General features: G+C 41.0%; 2 protein-coding genes across 5 annotated transcripts in view; one reads left to right on the plus strand and one right to left on the minus strand.

Moving 5' to 3' along the window:
- The window catches only part of DNAAF6 (dynein axonemal assembly factor 6), a 36,244-nt gene extending 31,667 nt beyond the window's left edge, over positions 1-4,577 (minus strand). The window contains exon 1 of the mRNA XM_006744221.3: positions 4,517-4,577. The gene's annotated coding sequence lies outside the window, so the exon portion shown is untranslated. The remainder of the gene's footprint in view (positions 1-4,516) is intronic.
- Positions 1-7,147, plus strand: part of NUP62CL (nucleoporin 62 C-terminal like) — a 95,533-nt gene that overhangs the window by 14,848 nt on the left and 73,538 nt on the right. For 2 of the 4 annotated variants that reach the window (XM_081808451.1, XM_031040065.2), the window contains 3 exons: positions 3,778-3,843; positions 4,858-4,951; positions 5,593-5,768. The gene's annotated coding sequence lies outside the window, so the exon portion shown is untranslated. The other 2 variants (XM_031040067.2, XM_081808453.1) reach the window with 2 other exon arrangements.

The raw sequence follows: 7,147 nt of genomic DNA on the forward strand, positions 1-7,147 counted from the left end.
AAAACTCATTACCCTGGAAACTCATTAAAATGGAAAAGGTGAAGTAAGTGGTGATAAAACAATCTTCTCACACAGTATGGTCTGGTAGTCTGCTATGGAAATGAATAATTGACACGTATTAAATTAAACGAAGAGGCTCGTGTTTATATTTTGAAAGTTCTAGTTGATTATGTGTTCATTAAATATTTACTGAACATTAAAAGCAAAAGTTTATTGACACGTTTTCTACCTTTGACAACAAAAGAGGAAATGGATCCAGAACTGCTATTCATATATTTTCATCTGCTTGGCAGGGACATGGCAGCAATTTTGGGATATGAGCAGTGTTTCAGGGCAGAAAGATTGAATAATCATGGTTACAGGGAGGTCTGTTCAGGTGGAGCAGAACCCTGGTCCAAAGGTGGGGGTAGAGGAGGCAGGGTCTGACTCTTGAGGATTATTGGCGAGTTGGCAACTAGATGAAGGTTCAGAATAGGGCAGGGCTCAACATCACAGCTGGAAAAGAAAACTAGGTACCAAATCAAAGGCTTTCTCAGGTTACTCTGGGCAGCTACATTATGAAATGAGGCTGTCGTTCAGTGGGGACAGTGGCTACTGGATTTAGGGAAAGCAGATTTATTCTAAATCCCTACCAGTTGGGAAGTAGCTCTGGCCTGGTTCTCATCTGGTGAGAAGCAGGGCAGTGTGGGCAGTGGGAAGCCATCCTTGTAAGCTGAGAGTCTCAAAAACCAGAGCTGGCATAGTCAGCAGTTTATGAATACTGAATGAAGCATGATTAAATTCACATGAATATTGTACTGCAAAGTAGTCGCCTTGGAAGGTTATATGCTGATGTAAATTACGCTATCTGTGTTCAAAATATTTTGGAATTGCCTTCATATGTATCACCAAGAAAACAGGTATCATTATGGTATCACTCAGTTTGATTATACAACAGATTTGTCTCCAAGTGATTTCTAGATGTATCTAGATAACACATCTACTTTCAAAAAATGAAGATTTGCTACTTTGAGGAGATTCAAAAGAATGTGCTACAGGCCTCAAGGCGATTCTAAAAGAGTATTTTCAAAGGTAATTTGAGCAATAGCAACAGCAAGTGGATAGACTCCCAAAGTGACTGCTTTAAAGGGGATGCCCATTCTTGGGATGTATGTTGAGTATATAACAAAGCATTCACAATAATTTATAGTAACACTTTATATATCTGAAGCACATTAGGAATTAGACTTCTTAAATTCCAAATTAGGCCGGCATAAAATGGCATAGATTCGTATATAGCTAAATGGGCATAGAGATGTCATAATGAAATTGGCACTTGAGCAAAAATAGTTTTTACCATATCAACTGTATTAATAACCTGCAAACACAAAATAAGAAATCAAGAAATGCTTGTTGATATAATATTTTGAGAAATAAATGAATCACCAGTACTTTGCGAATAACTAATTAAATAGTTCAAAGGATCAAGAGAAAAACAGTCATGTGAATTTTTGGAAAAAAATATTCTAAATTTAATGGAAATGCAGATTCTACCATCCTTTTTAGAAGTCTAACAAATTAAGAATAATTTATTAAGCTTTATTGAAAACATTTATTTGACAGAAACAGATCAATTGGACAAACTAAAGAAAGATGCCTTTTTACAAACTGTGCAGTGTTATTTATTTGTAGGGCTGTCTTTCACTTGTAAATTTGATATACATTAGGTTCATCTTAAGCCTGGGAACCAAGGTCCTTTAAGATACCACCTCAACCTAATTTTCTGCAGCTTCCTATTTATTTTCCTACAAGCAATTCGTGTTCTGTTAAAAACTGAATTGCTTATTAAACATACCCTATGGGGTGCCTGGGTGGCTCAGTTGGTTAAGCATCCAGGGTCTTGATTTAGCCTCAGGTCATGAAATCAGGGTTGTGGGACTGAGCCTCTGTCTGGGCTCCCAGCTCAGGGAGGAGTCTGCTTTGGAATTCTTTCTCCCTCTTCCTCTGCCCCTCCCCCCTCCAAATAAGTAAAATCTTAAAAAAAAAAACAACAACCCTATAATCTCCTGCCTTTGTATCTTAGAATGTTTTTTTTTGCCTATTCAGTGTAATGTAGTGATTAAAAAAAAAAAAAGATTCTAGAGCGACACTGCCTGAATCTGGCATTACCACTTAAATAGGCCAAGAATAAATTGAAATTAAAGAAAATTTAAGTAGTAATTTCATTAAAAACAAAATATATTATTAAATCGATTTGAGATTTGGTTCTTAGAAAATAAATTTTCTAAGCCCTTTGTTTTTATTTCTCTCATTCTCCTTTGCTAGGTGAATTCCAAAGGCAGCATTTTCCGGATAGAGCCTATGATTTGCCCACATCAACTTGAGTCCTTAGGGCCTTCATACATAAAGGTGTGATTGGGGGAATCTCTCTTGATACTAGTCACAAAGAGCTAAAGAGACAGACACTTCAGAAACAGCTCACTACGGAAACACAGAAACCAGTTAGGGACTAAGCAAGCTCAACCAGGATGGCTCCAGACCTAGGCACTGAAGCAGTATCAGTAACCAGAGATTAAGTCAGACTCTGGTTGTGAGGGCTGGGGTCGTGCCTTCTATTTCATTTGCCTCCATCCACAGTGTCAGTAGGGATAGCTCTTTGACTTGAATTAATTGGAGAAAAATCTAGGTGAAATTAGTGAAAATTCTGAATTACAGACTATTCAAAAGGAAATATTTTCTTAATTCAAGTATATGTAGTAAGTAAAACCAGGGTAATAAAGAATCACAACATATATCCTTTGGGAACTTGTTTAACAGGTAAACACATACCCTATGTAAAGTACTGTTTACAGCTGAATGATTTCAAAGTATTCAAAATCCATTTACTCTCTTAAATAAAGTTGGCATTTCTTCTGCAACTTTATTTACATGATTCTTATTTAGCAATTCCTGTATTAAAATTCTTCTGAAAACACAAAAGTAAACATCATCTCTGCCTATGTCTGAATTAAATTGCAGTATACTGGCTAATTTATTTTTTTACATTTTTGACAGCTATACACATCAATGATTATTAAAAACAATTCATTTTTGACTTTGTCTTTATTTTTTTATTTTTTTTAAGATTTTTTATTTATTTATTTGAGAGAGAGAATGAGAGAGAAAGAACACATGAGAGGGGATAGGGTCAGAGGGAGAAGCAGACTCCCTGCCGAGCAGGGAGCCCGATGCGGGACTCTATCCCCGGACTCCAGGATCATGACCTGAGCCGAAGGCAGTCGCTTAAACAACTGAGCCACCCAGGCGCCCGACTTTGTCTTTATAATACCAAGAATGATTTCCTTTTTTAGGAATGTCATAAAATGTACCAAATCATAAGTAACTATGAGGACTTAACAGGGTTTTTCTTACAAATTTAAAATATATTTAATAGAACGTGATTTTTGGAAATACCTGGAATATTTCATAAATGACCTTCTTTTGATTTAATACTTCCTCTATTATTCTTTATTTTAGACAAACTTAATACACTTGGCAGTAATTTTTGTTTCTCTCTCATTCTCATACTCCACCTCTATCTAAAAAGGAGCTGAGACAGCAAATTTTCCTTCAGTACTTTGAAATTTTCTCCCTAAGTCAACAGGACTGTTTTAATTTCTTTGGGAAACAGTCTCTGTTCTGAATCCTTGTCACAACAGGAAGCTCTTAGAAGAAATGACCCCTAACTCTCTGGTCAAATTCTGTTCTCTCCCCATACGCAGATTTTATTTTTTGACCCCGTTTCTTACCTTTTGACAGGTATAGTCTCACGACATAAAATACTTACTCTCCGATCAACTGTCGGTGAGTAGCAGCCTCGGTAAGGTAAGTACAAGTAGTCTTTGCACACGACGCTTTAGCCCACTCAAGTACAGTCCGACTGCGTCTCAGTCCTCAACGGATCTGACCAACGTCCGTTGGAACCCTCAGGTCACAGAGTTCACATTCTCTCACACAGGACATTGTCCACGTAGAAAGTGGCACCCGCCATTTTGTTTTTCAGTTTGAACAGCGTTATACCCCTTAAAAAATTATATCCCAACAAAGGCACTCTGGATAAATCATGCCTGTACATGTAAAACAGAAGGAACAGTGGGTGTTCCAATTGGAGCACCCAAATCTACCTATAAGGACACAGTTTTCACTTTCAAATTAGTGTTAAAACCATAAGTGTGTGTGAGTTGACAAAGGCATTGGGAAGCCTTCATGGGTCCATTTTGGCCTTCAGACGGTCGAACAGCATCTATTCCCCTGTGTGGTAAAACTGTCCCATCTCTCACTCACATCCTGAATAGGCTGAGTTTTGTTAAAGCTGCCTCCTGCTTCTACTGTCTAGGGCAGGGGAACTGAGGGACAAGGTCTGTACTATTTGCGACTTGTGGCTTTTTTTGGGTATCTTTCAGAGTCGTAAGTACTCTAGAGTTTTCCCTAGTTTTCCCAATAGCCAGGACATTTGAGGACCCTTTCTTTCCCCTTCCTAAGGTTCAGGTTTCCTCACCTGGGTCAGTTTTCGGGTCGCTGGCTGGGCTCCGAAAATAGACAGCTGAGAGCTCTGCGTCTCTCTGTTGCCTAGGTAACAATTTTGTTGCCCCCTCCACCCACCACCTCCGGGTTCCCGCTTGACTTTCCTGGCCAATCACAGAAGAGTTTCCTTTGAAACAGCACCGGAATCAACCAATCCGAGCGCGTGCCAGTCAGGGTCAATGGCCGCCCTCTCGAGTTAACTAGGTGGACCCCAGTTAAGCGTCTCTCCGTTAGCGTCACTCCAGCAGTAACCTGCCCGCGGTAGAGGCCGTTTTTTGTTTTTTTGTTTTTTGTTTTTTTTTCTGCTCATATTAGGCCCAGGCCCGCCTCGCCGGCCGCAAGACAGTCTCGGAGGTCCTATCCATTTACTTTGGGTCCCTGACGGCGAGCGGCGGCGGCAGACACCAAGGTAAGTTTGCGGGGTTTTCGTTTGTCCCAGTCCTCTGCAGGCTTGCTCATTACGCTTTTCCTGCACGTGAATTCCAAACCGGACAACTGCTCCCGTGGATCCGGGACAGCCGGGGTGGAAGGATAGGCTTGGTGGCCCGGGGAATGAGGTTTTGCTGCAGCTCTGCACGCGCTCCCCACGCCCCCTCCCGTCCCCGCCCCGCGACAGCGACACGTGTTGTGGTTCCATCCCGGCTCGGCGTCTGTGTGCGAGTGTGTGTGTGTGTGTCTGTATGTATGTATATGTGTATATACCCGCGCACCCAGGTAAGGCGGTATCGCGCTTCTTTTCCTCAGCCCAGCTTGTGTGTGTGGGGAGGGGGCGTGTAGGGTAGGTTAGGATCGCGCTTTTCCTTAGCTCAGCGTGTGTGTGTGTGTGTGCGTGTGTGTGTGTTGGGATCGTGCTGCTTTTCTCAGCTCAGCGTGTGTGTGTGTGTGTGTGTGTTGGGATCGTGCTGCTTTTCTCAGCTCAGCGTGTGTGTGTGTGTGCGCGCGCGAGGGGCGTGTTTGTGTGTAAGGTGGGATCGCGCTTCTTTTCCTCGGCTCAGCGTTTGTGTGTGTGTAGGGTTGGGATCTCACTTCTTTTCCTCTGCTGTGGGCAAGACTTCTGGGCCTGAACCCCTGGGGGGAGCATCGCAGCGGCCGCCAGAGCTACAGTCCCACTCCCAGTAACACAGAGGACCCAGTGCCCTGCTTTTCCCGCCTTGGAGTGGAGAAACGCAGACGCGCCGCCCGCTTGCCACTGCTTGGCAATCTGAGTGTCTTCACTTCACCTAGAGGTACAGTTCTGATACTGGTTTTCCGTGAATTCCGTGGTTTGGTTTTAAACAAAAGGGAAAAAAAGCGGGGGGGCTGGCTTTATAAGCATTTGGAGTTTTCAGAACTGATTAGTTGTGTTGGATAGTGGAGCCCCTAATTCATTATTTGAGTGTTGTAAGCAAAGAGAGATAGGATGGCTTTAATGGATGGTTACTTCTGGTTATCCAGGGATTGGAATTCGATTAATGAGTTAACTAAATTGCTTTCCTTCTTTTGGCTATCGTGTTTTTCTAGCTTCCACCTTATCTGGTGAAGGCGACAGTGAAGCTTGAATCATTTGTCCATTCTACTTGTTATTACCACAGCAAACAAAAGAAATATTTAAGTTATTGGCTAAAAGTAAAGTTACTGGCTTTTTGGCCAAATTATGCCAAAAAACCCGTTATGGCTATAGATGATTAGAGTTTAAGTGTCTTAAATTTTGTTATTTCTCTAGAAATTTGTGGAACTTAAGTTCTATATGCTATGCTCTTTCTTGATTGCTTTTTTATTACTATTCTGCCTCATTGTGCATCATACTAAGTCATTAATGCCTAGCTAGTACTTTTCAGACCTTTTCGCTATGACCACAGTAAGAAAATAATTTTATGTTGTGGCCAAGTATATACATATACAATATATAATTGACAGCCATTTCACAAAAACAATACATAACTACATACAATTCACTCTGATAGTCTCCATTATATATATATTTTTAATGTAGACTGCAAACCACTAATGAATTCTCATTGACAGTTTGAAAAACACTGGCCTTCCATCTTTGGTTTTCAAACTTGTATGTGTTTAGGAATCACATAGGATGTTTGTCACTTTGGGGGAGGAAGAAAATTTTTCTCTGTCCCTCGAGATTCTTCTTGCTGGACTAAGACTTAAATTGACAGGAGGAGGATTAAGAGGAGAAAATCAAATTTAATTTTGTACATAAGGGGAACCTACAGACATGAAATTCCAGACAGGCAGAATGAGGTATTTAAGTCATCCTGAACTAAGGAGAAAAGGGGGTCTGGGATTTCAAAGGGAAGGAACACAACTCACAAGAAGATGAAAAAGAATAAATGTTTGGTAAACGAAAGTTTGCTGGGCCATTCAGAAACTGTAGGACATAGAGAGGACTTTAATCAAATAGGCTCTGCTAGGTTCCTTCTTGTCTACTATACCTAGTTCATATTATAATGTTATCTGTGGTGATAGCTCTCTTGCTGGAACAGGTCCTTTATCTAAAATCTTTTAGGCAGCTTTGGGGGGGGCAGGGGGGTTCCAGTTTCTTCCTGAGTCTTTGGACTTTGTTTTCAGCTCAGCATAATCTTCATGCCAAAGTGGCTCATCTTGGGGCAGC

The sequence above is a fragment of the Leptonychotes weddellii genome, chromosome X, assembly GCF_054177405.1.
Source record: "Leptonychotes weddellii isolate Sample4059 chromosome X, ASM5417740v2, whole genome shotgun sequence".
Lineage (NCBI taxonomy): Eukaryota > Metazoa > Chordata > Mammalia > Carnivora > Phocidae > Leptonychotes > Leptonychotes weddellii.